The 14,788-nt window shown below is 40.7% G+C and overlaps 1 protein-coding gene and 1 long non-coding RNA gene across 8 annotated transcripts in view; one reads left to right on the top strand and one right to left on the bottom strand.

Annotated features, from left to right (window-relative positions):
* Positions 1–216: 216 nt before the first annotated feature.
* The window catches only part of Tty (tweety), a 40,052-nt gene continuing 25,480 nt past the window's right edge, over positions 217–14,788 (top strand). For 2 of the 7 annotated variants that reach the window (XM_072021699.1, XM_072021700.1), the window contains exon 1: positions 218–865. The gene's annotated coding sequence lies outside the window, so the exon portion shown is untranslated. Of the gene's footprint in view, positions 866–983; positions 1,534–3,841; positions 3,943–14,788 lie in introns of those variants that run through there. The other 5 variants (XM_072021704.1, XM_072021703.1, XM_072021706.1 and 2 more) reach the window with 4 other exon arrangements.
* On the bottom strand, positions 328–3,761 carry LOC139997791 (uncharacterized). Its single transcript, XR_011803115.1, has 2 exons — positions 3,149–3,761; positions 328–3,051 (listed from the first exon to the last, which is right to left on the bottom strand). It is a non-coding gene; the product is annotated as an uncharacterized lncRNA (long non-coding RNA).

Genomic DNA, 14,788 nt, shown 5'->3' with positions numbered 1-14,788 from the left:
TCCATCTTTTCATATGATGTATTGATTATTAGTAGCTCTAATAGCTAACCACAATTGTGATATTTCATCAAATTACAGTCATTTACGTTGTTACATTATTACTACATTATCTGAATCTAACCTTTTTCAAAACAATCATTTGATTCGATCAATGTTGAGGTTAAATTAGATAATACAGAAATTTTTAATATTGGAAAGAAAAGATTAAAAGTGATATCAGGATTTATCGTGTAATAATCGATAATATAATCTATATCTTCAATATCTCGATTCTCAACTCGATTCATACCGATATCAGGCGCTTAGGAATATTTAAATCACAGCATGTATAATGCAGCACACTCTGCACGTTTATTGTATACGCGAAGAGATACGAGAAATCCATAAGCATAAGCTATGAAACGTATCGCTGTTCATAATACATCGAAATTCATACATATTCCTTGCATAGTAGAGCAAAGAGAGTCAAGTGGCTCCTATATTGCACGGTCTGCTCGAATAGATCGTTTCAATTTACGAGAATATCGCGAAGCTTCTCTTATTCAACACGTCAGGGCACAATTGGGATCTTGGATAGGGTTAGAGACAGCAAACAATGTCATCGAGCGTTTAATCGAAGGGTGTGCAGAACAGGAGGAGTGTTTTCTCTCCGATATTTACCTCGAGCGGAACAATTCGTCGGAGCGAACTGTACATACGTCTTACGAGGAAGATGGAATTGCGTGTTAGTACGTTGGGATTGGCCGTGGCGCCACCCGCCAACCCACTCCGCGAAGACTTTCAGTCGAGCTCGAACCTTCGTCGGGTGTGGAGTGTGTGTTGTATCGTTGTGTGTCAGTGTTCAGATCATTCACTGAAAATTAAGGTAAGAGAACTTTTTCACTTAATAACTACCTAAATACATAACAACGATACGTATCCTTTGGATTTATTCGACGATCATAACCGGTATACGGAGCCGGCGAATAAGTCGCGAGAAAAGCCTTTAACCATGTCCTTGTTCTCATTGTTAGCCGATGTTGCATGGAAACGAAGAGATTGGTGTGGTGTGCGATCGAGTTTCAATAATTTCTTTCCAAGCTCATGCTTGAAATACGTACCGGGTCTAAGTAACCGTCGGCGTTCTAACGAAAGCAACAACAAGAGACAGCGCCTCTCCTACGAGAGACAGAGAGAGAACGTGGTGGCGCTCAGAGCTGTCTTCGTGTGTACTCTCGGGATCGATACACAGTACACACTTGGCGCGACGTTCGTGTAAGGTTACGGTTTGTACGGGATCGCATGCGGGTGTGTATAGCAGCCTCTTTCCACGCTTGTCTCTCGCGGCGTCGTCGTTTCGTTGTATTACGTGTCTCCTCTTTACGTGCATGTTCCCTAACAACGAGGGTGGACTTTTGGTCTAGCTACGAGACAAAATTCAAAGAAATCGAGAAGTATACGCGCCGTACTATGCGGGCACCTCGTGAAACGCACCCTCACTCAAGGCTATCGCGCCGGCAACCGATCCTGAAAAGAAACGCATGAAAATGACAAGTAAGTGCTACAAATATATTCAAAGGGAAGATTCGATGTTTGGCATTTCACGCATTGCGAATTACAATAATGAGATTTGTTCTGCGCTTTTCTTTCTATGAATACATTACATAGAAAATGTTACCGGTTACCTTAACCACTATCGCTTGGCTTAAAAGACGGAAGAATAATCTCGTTAAAGTAAAATTATCCTTGTCTTATAATATCGAGTCATGCTTATGATGGATTATGGTCGAAGCATCCGAACAAGAAGCATTTTCATTTTAATCTCTTCCCTGAGTTTATAAACTTCAAGATTATTAGATATTTCTGGAATCTTAGTGATCCTTATATTAGTTGCAACGTTGTGAAAGAAAATAATTGATGTAGAGGTCCCTTTATAAAAGTTACGAAAAATCTATTAATATACTTATAACTATTATACACATACTACGACTGTTCTTTCGTGGACACGATTTAAACTAAGTTCATTGTCACTTTGGAAGAGTTAACGAAAAATAACATTTTACTTTGAATTCGTTACTTTGAAATATAAATTACATGTTAGATTTGCCGTACAAAATATCCACGATCCACTTTAACCGGCAAAAGTCTATTTAGATTGAACGACAAGCATAGGTTTATTTCGACTGTCAGTCAGTTCGCATAAAAACAATTCCACTCATGATACACCTCTTAACCTCAATAGAAAAATAATATTAAACGTAGCGTGACAACGCGCAATAACACGAAGCAAATTCTTCTTTCACCGCGCTATATAACCTGCACGCTACTGTATTTCCAATATTTCCAGTTGAATTTTTAACAAGAATATTCTCTTTTTCCTCATAAGAGCAAGTCAAAGGTGAACAAGGAGTTAAAAGTACACATAGCTGCCGCTCGTCTCGCATCGAATCCGACATTTTTTCGTGTGTTCTCCTGAAAGTCTGTACGATGACCGACAACAGGATAATCATAATACGCTGGACAGATTGTGGGAACCGAAGAACCGCAGTGTGCGCGATCGTCTCAGATTAGGATAGGATTCGCTGAGCCAGTGACTTTTTACGTAATAAAAAATTGTTGATATTCTAACCTATTTATCGACTCAACAATCAATCGTATTTACTAGCGACCAACCTGCATAGATACATCAATGTTTCATAAAAATTCCTCCGTGTGTAGTTCTTATTTTTATCTTGTACGTTTCGGACTGCTATGCACATACTTAATTACAATTAATTATTCAAGTTCGAACGTTAACCTTTTGTCTAACGATTTCCCAGTAACTATTTTTACTAGCAGAAAATATCTTTGACTATTCATGCCATCTACGATTATTATTTAAATTGCTCCAGTAGTTGTCTTTAACGAGCCTTATCTGTTGCATGAACCATCTGTGAAGCATCCTTTGACTATGACTCACCTTCATCTATGACTTTACTATGTTCATGCGTGTTAATGTATAACCTATATGTATATATAAGGTGATCCTACAGGAACTCTGGTCGTGCACTTCTCTTTGTTTCAAAGCATCTGCTAATAGTACCAAAAAGATATCAGAATAATAATATTCAATTCGCGATCTTCCACAGAAATTTGATGGATTTGCAATGGTGGTTTTGTGATACAATACCTTTTTTGTAAAATACAAACGTATATTGATAAAGGCTTGCTTTTCTCTTTATTTCGATTTTTTTAATGCAAGCTTTATATTTCACTTGATAATGGTAGTGGTAGGAAGCTTCGTAAAGATTATCGAGGAGTTTCATAAGCAATAAAAACGACACGAGGCGTATTCGAATCGCGAGAACTGTACAGCAAGTGCAGGTGTTATTCGCGCGTTTTTTTCGTTGCTAGGGCAACCCAGATCGCACGACGTTACTAACCTTAATGCTTCTTACGGCACGAACGTGATGAATCGTGGAATCACGATTAATCGATTTGTAATAAGAGTTAAAACGACTGAAAGTCGTTCAAAGCAGCCGATACATCGAAACAAAGAACGAAACACGAAATGTGTTATACTTATACCTCGTACGTATACTTCGATAGTCACGGCTTCACGCGAAAATTTTTCCTTGTATGTATATACTCGGCAAGATAGGTTAGTAAACAGCAGAAAAAATCAAAACAGGTGTGCAAACTGTGTACACTACATTAGTAACATGCTGGCACTTCGGACTCGTTGTTTCTTGCTAGTTTTTATTTTTTTCAATGATTTAAAACCAACAGAACGCCTGTGTGTCAACAGAGAATTTGCGTTTCACGTAACGTTGCTATACAGCAAAACTCTGGTTCGCTTTTGTTCGAGGTATGAGTTCTCTATCGAGATGTTCCGAATCAATAACAAACCAACTGAAAGTGGTGTCAATTTCAGTGAAACTAGAACACGACAGTATTATTTCGTTAAGCGGCGTGCATGGAAAGGTTAGTCTCGAGGTATGCGGTTCATTCAAACTTACCGTGCTTCGCGGAAAATTTATATTTTCGACCGAAAACTAACTCTCGGCTATCGTGTACAGTGATAAAAACAGTTACCCGGAAACAGAGGTTCGTTTGTGTTAGTGATAACCTCCTCGTTGAATCACGAGCAAAGATAATCAACCTGTCGAGTAACGAATGCAATGTTAGGTTATCTCGTAAAGATGTATCCTCACTAGTACTCGCGAATAGTTTGTCGTCTGTTTGTCATTTGTTTGCGTATTATCTACAAACACATATATTCATGAAACATGGGATGACATAGTATGGACACAAAATGTTTGCGAGCATCTTGCCAGTATTGTTCGTGAACTGTTCACGAACTGGTTCGCTGTTGAGTACGCGTCTTAACCTATTAAGGATCAAGAAACAGTTTATCACGATGTTATAAGTACTTGAATTTCTTCATTGGGAAAATTATAGAATGTAAGTAGAAGAAATAGTTACAAAAAGAATATTGATCGAATCCTTGGAATTCTCTTCCTTCTTCTTAGTCACAAGGGTATTAAACGTTAACGCTATGTTATTCCTTAATGCAGTTTTTCTGAGAGTTGTGTTTAAAATCATGGAGGCCATCAGGATGATAAAATGATCCAGTCATCTCGTCTATTTTATTTGAAATTAAAATAATTGAGGTACTGTTAAACACATCCGATGACCAATCGTTTTGATCGTTTAACGATTTTATTTCATGTACCCAACTAAATGTGAGTAATGCTTTAGATTTTCATAGTTAATGTTATAATACTATGCGGTAATCCATCCCTTACGCTTTAATAAGCACTTGTTAACACGATGTTAAATATGAATATGCGGGTTAGTTTATGAATAGGTACTTGTATTCTGCGTATCGTATTAAATCCAATCTTCGTTGAATAGGCTCCATGGATTGTAATTCTTGCGACATTAATTTCAGGATATATTGATGTACGATGTCTACTCTTCGCTTAATAATCGAAATAATCGATAATCAGTTGTAGAATGAGAAAATGGGGACTAAGGAACAAAGTAAGAAAACATAGTCGCAGCGTTTAAATGTCGTCGCACCAGATTTCTAACTCGGTGGAAATAATTGGGCCAATCAATAGTTACGACTACCCTTAGTACACGCTTCACTTCTAATGAACTCAAATCACGCGCGAAGTCATCATAACGCGCTCAATTCGTAGTCGATAAACGAGCTATGAATTATTATGTTCCATCTACATGTATAATTTGTATCACATAGATGGCTATCGTTGTAACGTATCGGCATTTGATTCGTCGTCTTCGTAGACTCCTAAGAAGGAGTAATCTATACATATAATAAAACAGTAGAAGGGTTGTGTCCGTACGTCAAATAAAAAGAAATAAATCAATGAACCAGGAATGGCCCATAAGCTATGGAATCGAGAAAAGCTAATTTTTAGAACTTTCCTCTGTCCGTTTGTACTCGTATCACGTAGAAACGACTGAACGGATTTTGATGAGATTTTCTCTGTCGTATAGCCTAGTGACCATGAAAGATAACGGGGTGTGTTTCATCTCGATCCGTTTCGTGGAAGCTGAGAAATAGCCTGTCATCTGAGTAGTGTGCGCTCCCACGTTTCCTAAAAGTCAAGCAACGATGATTATTTTCACGTCGTGTAATTTAATATTTTTTACTACAGGGAATAACCCAATTGTTAGTATAAAAAATACGTCGATATATCATTCATAAAAATGAATTCGCTTGAAAATTCTTCCATACGTTAGTAGTCCACGCGAACGAAGTCGCGTGCAAAAGCTAATGATTGCGTTGAACAGGCTGCTTCCTATCGATACAATGGTATAGTAATAAACTAAAATAAAATTATGATCGAGTCGAGTCGTCGACGCTTGCTGTTCGTTTCATCGATAATTCGCCTTCTTACCCTCGTATCTTTGTATCTCTGCCTTCTTAATGAAAATGCTTCCGGTAGCTACCTATCGTAGACCACCGGATACGATCGGACACGTCAATCATATTTATTAACATACAATGCACTACCTCTCGTTACGATTCGGAATCTCAAACATCCCATTGACATCTATCAACGATCCACGAAAGGAACCATCCACAGGAACTCATTCGTATAGAAAAGAAAGCAGAAACGCTTCATACTGAAATTCCCGGTGATTCATGATGCCCGTGAAAGGCTTGTCGCAGTGTGCGAGCCTCTCCACGAGGAGCAGGCTCTCCAGAGACGAGGAGATTTTCGCGTGACACGCGACCACGTTCTCTCAGAGCACGCGTGTTTCGCGGCTGAATCGAACGGAAGCGTTATTGAATCGGCAATACGGCCGAGTGGCTCATTGGAATGCAGTGATGCATCGCTATATACATATACGTGAAGCTGGCGGGTGCCGGTGGCCGATGTGTATAGCGCATCTTCGGGCTTAAACAAACGATCGGTATGCAAGGTGAGAGGCCGACCTATTCAGGCCTCGACGGAATGCAGAAAAAGCCGACGTTTCCCGACAAAAGGTATCGGCACTAGGTTCTGACCGAGTGGAAGTCTTCCTGGAGCCCGTTATTCGCTTGTCGGCCTGTTTCTTCACCCTTGAAAACGTGCCGGGGAATCTGAAACCCTTATCCGTACGGGAGAATTCGCTCTGTTCTGGACGAGACGTGTTACGCACGTGCTTATTCTACTGGAAGGTGTTTCAACGAATGGAAAAGCAAAAGAGAAAAAGTTAGGCTCTAAGGTTGCATTGGGAAAATAATCGCGCTTCCATGTATATCGGATGTTTGATATACTGATAAAATTCTCAGTTATCGATGAGTCGTTTGGGCTTGTTATGCTTCCAACAACCTGTATTGACTCGAAAAAATTCTGGACACGAATTTATCGTATGGTTGGTCCTATAGCTGCTCCAAGTTAGACATGGGTGGGCTCCGAGGGTGCATCACTATTTTTGGAGTACTCGAAGTTGACTACATAGATACTTGTGATTTCTTTATAATTACTACGTTATTTGATATTAATAATCGTTGCGTTCATGTTGGTGTACGATGAAAATTAAAAAGGAAAAGAAACGAGGAAATATTGGTATGGAAAAAGATGTTCTATGTAATGTGATATAATCTTCTGATATAAAACGATATAATATGGTAAAATGATTCGATAAATGATATGATAAATACGTATATCGAATTTAAAAGAAAATTAGGCAATATCGAACGGAAATGGTCTGTACAAACTCCAAAAATCACTTTCGTACAGTGAACTGGAAGCGGGGACTAGTCGGGAAACAGCTCACCAGATAACTTCTTTCGAAGCTTTCTCTTCGGCTTATCGGACAACTACGAGGCAATAACCGAAGCCGGACGAAATTACGTAAACGTTTTCGAATTTAGAACTGGATAACGACTAATCCCGGAGGAATAAAGAGTTTCTAGTGCTGCTAATCCAGCACGGAGGAAAAACGCCGAGGGCGAAACTCGGCGTACTGCGACAAAAGAAACTTCTTTCTAGGCTGCTCACGGGAAGGAAAATATACGAACAGGGCAATGACAAAAAAACCTGCTTTATGTAGCTGCTCCTATATCCTCTTGGATTCTTTCGCGAAATTTCTCGCCGAACGAATTTAATTTCGAATCGCGCTCGTCCAATTATCAGGCTCGATTCATTAAAGTGCCATTGTACGCTGCAAAGAAGCGTATAATCGTCCGTGCGATAAAAGTTTATAATACGCGACTTTTTCAATAACTTGTCGATTCGCTAACGTTTATCGATCGATACATTTTCGAGTTAAAAAGATTCAGGTCGGCGCGCAGAGTGGTATCACGATAAAATTTTAATCAAGCAGTCCAAGCGATTCAAACTGAACTTTATTCTTGGCGATTTTCCCATTTCATTCGTAACGTTGATAACAAAACGCGAGTCGTGTAAAGTCAACCTGTAAGCTCGAAGAAACGTGAAAAGCGGCACCGGGTAGCTGAAAGCGCTGTTATAATCATTTAGATATAAAGAACGGTCCGGAAGGAGCAACTTTCAGCCGGTTTCCGTCGCAAATTATCTTTGAATTAACATCGCGAAATATAGTTCTCCGTGGCAACGAAGACGACGACGACGACGTCGACGTTCCTTTTCAGAGGTTGAATTTTCCATGCAAACGCTTCGGGCCTCGTTGCACGAAGTTACCTAGAGTATTGCGAGATCGAGACGAGAGGAAGCGAGAAGAGAAGCAGGCTCAGGGCAGGGACTTTTTAACAGTAGAATTGCAAAGCAAACTATGCAGAAGCGCCTCGGGTATAGCATCTTCGTCTCTCTCGTTCTTTTTATCTTCTGCGTGGCTTGATGAAAAGAAAAATTACCCAGCCAGAAAGAGAGCACAAATAAATTATCCCTCGGATACGGCAGTTGTCCGCCGCCTTCGACACGTTACGCTAATTATTCGAGTAACTTGAGATTGAACGACGCCGTTTATTAACGCGCCTCTTCCTCTATCTGGTTAGAAGATCGTTCGAATGAATATGCAAGCGATTAATCGAGATGGGAAGCGCGTCCAGCCGATTCAAGCGGCATTTTCAAATGTACCGAGAATCTGCGTTGTCAGAGCAAGGTAGTGATTGTTTCGCGAAAGCGAGACAGCATCAGAGTTAAGTTTATTTCGGTCGATTCGGTTAATCGTTTTGGAAGTTCCAATGAGAAGCGACCGATTCGATGGTTCGACGTCTACGATTGTCCATCCGTAGATGTCTCTATGGGTTTACAATTGGAAGTTTGTTGGCTTCTAAAACAATTATCGGAATGAGTCGTATCTTACCTCTGATCTGAAATCCGCTATAAACGAATTCCTCGGTAGCAGTATAACGATACAGAGACAAAACGATGAAATACAACAGCACAGTAACTGGAAAACGTATTTATACGCTTGCTTACAGTTGCCAGCGGAGTGCATCGAACGTAATTCGTTTCCTACATCTTTTACGAGGGAAACAGTGGAAGAATATTCGTACATTCGTTGTAAGGAACGTTAGGAAAAAATTGCGAGGTTATTTTCTGGAGGGAGAAACGAGGCGGTCGCGTATCGGTGAGTGCATTTTAAAAGTTGCACTGGATCGGTGTTCTGGGTAGCGCGAAAAGGGTCGCTAAAGGGAAACTTTTATAATTAAAAACGAGCCAGAAAAAGTAGCATAAACAGCGTTATAGCCTGGACCCGGAATGCGCACGATCCCCGTACATCTAGCAACAAATGTCCGACGTGAAACGTAATGGACGCTGAGGAAAGTACATAATTACCATAAAACGCGAGTAATATTAAAGCTAAAGTGTTGGATTTCTTTTTACGAATAAACGAACGTCAGGTCGTTCGTCTCCTCTGGCTGGTGTCCTGCAATTTTTCCTCCACGAAGATTACCGTCGTTCCCACCGTGAAAAGACAAGTGAAACAGCCTAATACGATTTTTACTGTATTATGTAATAACGCGCAAGGGAAATACAATATGCAAGTACAGGATCGCAAAGAGTTAACTATCGTTAACGACAATGACCGTAAGTCTTGTGGCATCGACCTTCTGAATGGCCGCTCGATAGCTATAGAGCAACCGAAGCGGCATCGATCGAGCAATTATTTGTTATTCTTTCAATACTTTTATCTTTATTCGCCGTTATTCTCTTGTGTTATATTCCGAACGGTTTGTTCTTACATATTCGCGTCCTTACTTTTATTCGACAAAGACGAATGACTAATAATGAAGGGATTTGGAACGGTCATTCTGCGATAGCGGTGATTCATCGAAGCGATGGTTCATCGGTCAACTTAATCCACTTTGACTTTATAATGTCGAGTCAATATTCTTTGTATTATCCGAGTACGTTGTATCGGAGTACTATTTTTCAATCGTAAAGTAACGTTAATATCAGAAAATCTCCTGTTTTCCTGCGATCTCCGTATGACGTAAAGGTACCATAAAGCTACCTTCCAATATCGAAAACATCGAACTCAGGTAAAAAAGATATCGATCAAGCTATTATGGAATCGTATAAAAAGCAGCGTATCCTATCACGAAAAACCTGAAATTCCAATGGGAGAATGGAAAATCGAATTGAACGAGTCGTTCGTAGAAAGCACGGTAATCGAAAGGCACCGGAAACCACGCGGAAAGGAAAGGTTGACCAAAGAAAAATTTCCCAAGCATCTGGTCGACAGTACTGTTTATTCGGTCACATGGTGCATTCGGCTTTGGGAACGTTGTAAATCGTCGCGTTTACCACGAGAAGACACACGATGTGGCATCTGGTCGAAAAATCGTGTCCCTGCTCCACCTTCCGCCCAGCCCAATCCGCCTTCGTCCCATGTACTTTTTCTTCCTTCTTTTCCCCCTGCTACAGTAAATCCCTCTCGCTTCTTAAAGTCCTTCTCTAGGATTTAAACTGGCCAACTTCCGGCTAATGTGCTCGCGGCAATATTTACCTAGTACCTTGCCGTGAATTTATCACTCTAGCGTGCAAGATACGGCAGAGACTCTCGCGATTTTTTATCTGTCGCGACTTAAATTGTTCGAATTGGATTCGTGCACGGTCTCTTCCAGCTCGACTTTCAATTACATATCCGAGGAATGGTGCTAGAGAGAGACCAAGCACGGGCAAACGGCACAGTCTCGTTAACTCGTGTTCGCCGCCGTAAGAAATATACACGATACGTGAGTTCGTGGGTGTTCGTTGGAAGAAACATTAATAATTATAGCGCAAATAGTATTAATCGGTTGCTGTTTCCCGAGGATTGCCAAGCCTTGGTAGGAACTATTCACAGACGTGGTCGACGCGTAAGATAGATAGAACGGAGGAGCTCGTTTATCTTTACCGGAGACGATCTTTTTAAATTTATGACGAGGAAAATTGCAAAATGGTCGCTTGGTAATGCATCAATGGCACCGATTGCCTATTTGGAATTTCATAAAACGCCTTTGGCATGATAAAGGGCACACTTTGGAACAGCCATGCATAGGAATTAAGGGACGTGAAAAATGAAACTGCAACACATTTTATGTAATCCTCTTGTATCCTCGTAGGCACTCGATTTCCTTTGTCATTAAAATTTCAATTATATACTTTCTTCGACGCTGCATATTCCGACGAATATTTCTTATCGCTTTCTCTTCCCAACGATAGATATAATAATTAGACCGGATGTTAAACTGGATCGAGTAATAATTAATTAGCGTTATAATTGGAAGGTTTCTAGTATTCTAGCCTGCTTCGAGTAGAATTTGACACCAATGGGCATCGATCTACATCGGATTAATCCATCGTTTCGGAATCCGCGATTTTCATCGATACTTGGTTCCAGGAACTGGCTGGCATTCCCATCGACGAACTGGATTCGGTATTTGCATTCCGTAACCATTCCTTGGACGACGTTATTGGTTCCTCGAAGCTCGACAGCAGAGCCAGGATAATACGAAGAACTGAAAGAGATCCTTAGCTGACTGATTCCTTCTCCGGAATGGAGAAGTGCCTTTGAAGTGATTTAAAACAGTCAAGCTTCGTTCTTCCTTTCTACCTTCGGCTTCCACTTTCTTCTAGCCCCACTTTGTCAACGAGCTAGGAAAAATTAATGCCCTCGTAATACTTATGTTCATTCGGTATTAAAGGAAACGTTATTAAACGAATGGTTGAATAACGATCACAATTCCTCAGATTTAAAGATATTCGCGGAGCGAAACGTGCACGTTCGGTGATTTTGCGTAGCAGTCGACATTAAGAAGAAATTAAGGAGCCAAGTGACGAACATCGACATTGGATAATTTTAATTAACCCTTTGCGCTCGAGGATTTTTTCGGTCGGGCGTAGCAGCTACTCCGAATGATTTAGCGTATACGTGATGCGTGTCTTGCAGCTAGCGTAAAATGATTTTATATACAAATTAACTTACAAAAACATTATATTCTTTACATCTTTGATGTTATGATTTTGCAATATTAATTTTTGTATTTTTTTGATAATTCATCTTTTGATAATAATAATTTTTTAATGATAATTCATAAAGCATTCACCAGGATGCATTCTTGAATATAATCTCATTTTCCAGCAGTTCAAAATCAAGTTCATCTTCATTTCAGCTAATTTCACTTCCGAAAACCATTTTTTTAGGGTTTCTAAACTATAATACTTTTGCCATGATCGTCGAATCCGAACTAACATTGGAGACGTTGTCAGGACCATAGTTTCGGAGGGATATTGGATTAAATATTTTATCTGCATTTTAAAGTCTAACACTTTACACTTCCTAACAAAGAACACAAAGAGTTAAGGAACCAATTTACGAACCAATATTGCACTCTCATCAATCGGAGATGTCGAAATCTAGCATAAACAAGAATTGTCGTCTCTCGAGTGCAAAGGATTAAAACCGGTAAACATTAGAAATAAACGTAAAAGTCAGAGTTCAGATGATTTCGATATTACGATTTTTTGAATATTAGACGTCACGTTAAAGACCGAGAATTCTTTGTATTCGATGGACTAATCTAAGTAGTGATCTAAGAATCGAATCACGGTTAAATGGATAAAGATGTCGGCTAGAAACTATCGCTACCAATCTGAAACGAAACTGGAATCCCGGATTCCGGTTTCTGGGTTGGAAGGAATTACGTTATTTAGCGGTGAAATTTTTCTTGGCGTTGTTCAGGTTACGAGCACGCCGCGGCGCCAGAAGGAACGCGGAAAGGGGAGACGTTGAAAGAGGGCGACTCTCTTTCGCCGGGGAGCATCGACGTTTCGAATCTTTGTAACAGACGGCGGCTGCGGTTTAACTTTGTAACGCGGATAATAGCGTCGCGGCAAGTTTTCCTACTCCTCCCGCCACCATTCTGTCCTCGTAATTTCGTTTCGCTGCAAGCGTACACTTTTATCAAGCGCCCTGTAGCTTATCGATGCACCTCCTCCGATAGCCTACGTTTCCCTTTTGGGATTTTCGTTCCGTGGAGACAAAAGGTGGATCGATCTACGCGACGAACAATCGCGTTCTAATAACGAGACACATTATATCCATATAATCCATTGTACGATGAATTGTTCATTTTAGAATTGTCGTTTCTCAAACTAATTCGTGACTAATTACAATACTTTTACGATGTCTGCAAAATATATCTTCGTGCTTGTAACACGAAGCTTCTATTTAATTGTACGAACGTAACAACGATGTCCGTGTCGTATTACGGCGTTTTATCGTTGCACCAGGTTTTCCCGTTTTCTTCTTTTCTCGACAGAGTTGAAGATTTCCAAGAGCGAACTTATCTCACGGAATACCACGAAACGTTATTACCTCGTGTAATTACCAAAATATCGTTACGATCAAACGTCACCGCACGAACCACGAACGAATCACGCTGCCCTAGACACGCGGATATCACGAGACGGTTTATCGCTACCTTAAAACTGTCAAAGTTCACGAAACCGCAACCAATTAATTCGAAAGCTCGAAAACTCGCATGTCACCGAACACGATCGTTCCGTAATAGCGTTCAGGATATCAATTTCGTATCGATTAATCGAGCCACGGAACCGATCAAGTAGCGAACGAAGAGCTGCGGCTAAGGATCGGGAATAGATTTCGATCGGTTGGATTCAACGGTTCGATAACGAAGCGAAATATCGAACTGGGAAGGCGTGGCATAAAGGAGCCCGCTGGAGTTAACCGCGAGAGCGCAGAAATCGATCGGCGGAAGTCGTTGCTTTCCATCTCTCTCTCCCTTTTTCGTCCACCCCGTTCACCCTCGCACTCGCTCTTTCTCTCGCTCTTTCTCTCCTCGTATAGCTTCGCCGTTTCCTCTTCGACGTATTGCTGACATTGTTGTATCGGGTGACGTACACCGGTTCATCGTACGCCCAGAGACAGGAATTACTCGTCGCGATTCATTCAAAATCACCGGTTAACTGCTGCGATCCGGAAATACCCGCTTACGAAAAAGCCGGCCTAGATACGCATCAAGGAAAATCATGATTTTTAAATCACCAGGAACGCACAATTCATCGAGGGCACAAATACAGCAACTTTCTTTTCTATCTCTTCTTTTCTTCTTTTTCTGTTTTCTTTCTTGTTTCTTTTTATGTTTTGTTTTATTCCTCTTTTTTTTTCTTCTTCTTCTTTACGGCGATAGCTTCCTGCAGTTGATGTGGCGTATCGTGTCGTGTCGATTCGATATTCCGCGTACCAGTGGTGGCTGAGGAATTGGGGCCACGAGCGAAAGAAAGATAACGAAGCCTGACCTATTTGACGCTTTCTTGCGCTCGACGCATTGGGAACGGTTTTTGAGGTACATGTCCCGTTTCTCTCGTTGTAACGTGTGTAGAAGACTTTATCAATTTCCGTAGAATGCGGTCTAGTTACGGGATGTGTAGGTCTCTTTGTGCTAAATACATAAAAGTTACCGCTCGATGTATCTGCGCGATAATTTAGTAAATTGGCAATTTCTCAAGCACTTTGTTATCTTCGTTAGAGTCAAAGATTTGGGGATTAACACGACCTATAATTAAACTATTAGAAGCGAGGTAAAGAGGAAGAAAATTACGTGGCAAAAGTGGTACGTTAAAATTCAGTAAACTGCCGAGGAAAATGTCCCGCATGATCTTTATCGCGATTTTGCAAACGTTTTACGACACCGACCAGTGGAAAGTGCAAGTACCCCCGTAATTCGAATTATCCGGGCCGGTTGAACGCGGTCGTTCGAAATTTGTCGTCCAACCTTTTACCCTGATCCTCTTCCTCGTAGACTCATAGTCGTCGACACTGTATCGAGCCCTGAATAGCCAGCTCGCCGTGCGCAGTAGTTTCCAACGTTTCA

This window comes from Bombus fervidus, chromosome 2, assembly GCF_041682495.2.
Source record: "Bombus fervidus isolate BK054 chromosome 2, iyBomFerv1, whole genome shotgun sequence".
NCBI classification, from domain to species: domain Eukaryota; kingdom Metazoa; phylum Arthropoda; class Insecta; order Hymenoptera; family Apidae; genus Bombus; species Bombus fervidus.
This window is presented reverse-complemented; position numbering and strand designations above follow the sequence as displayed.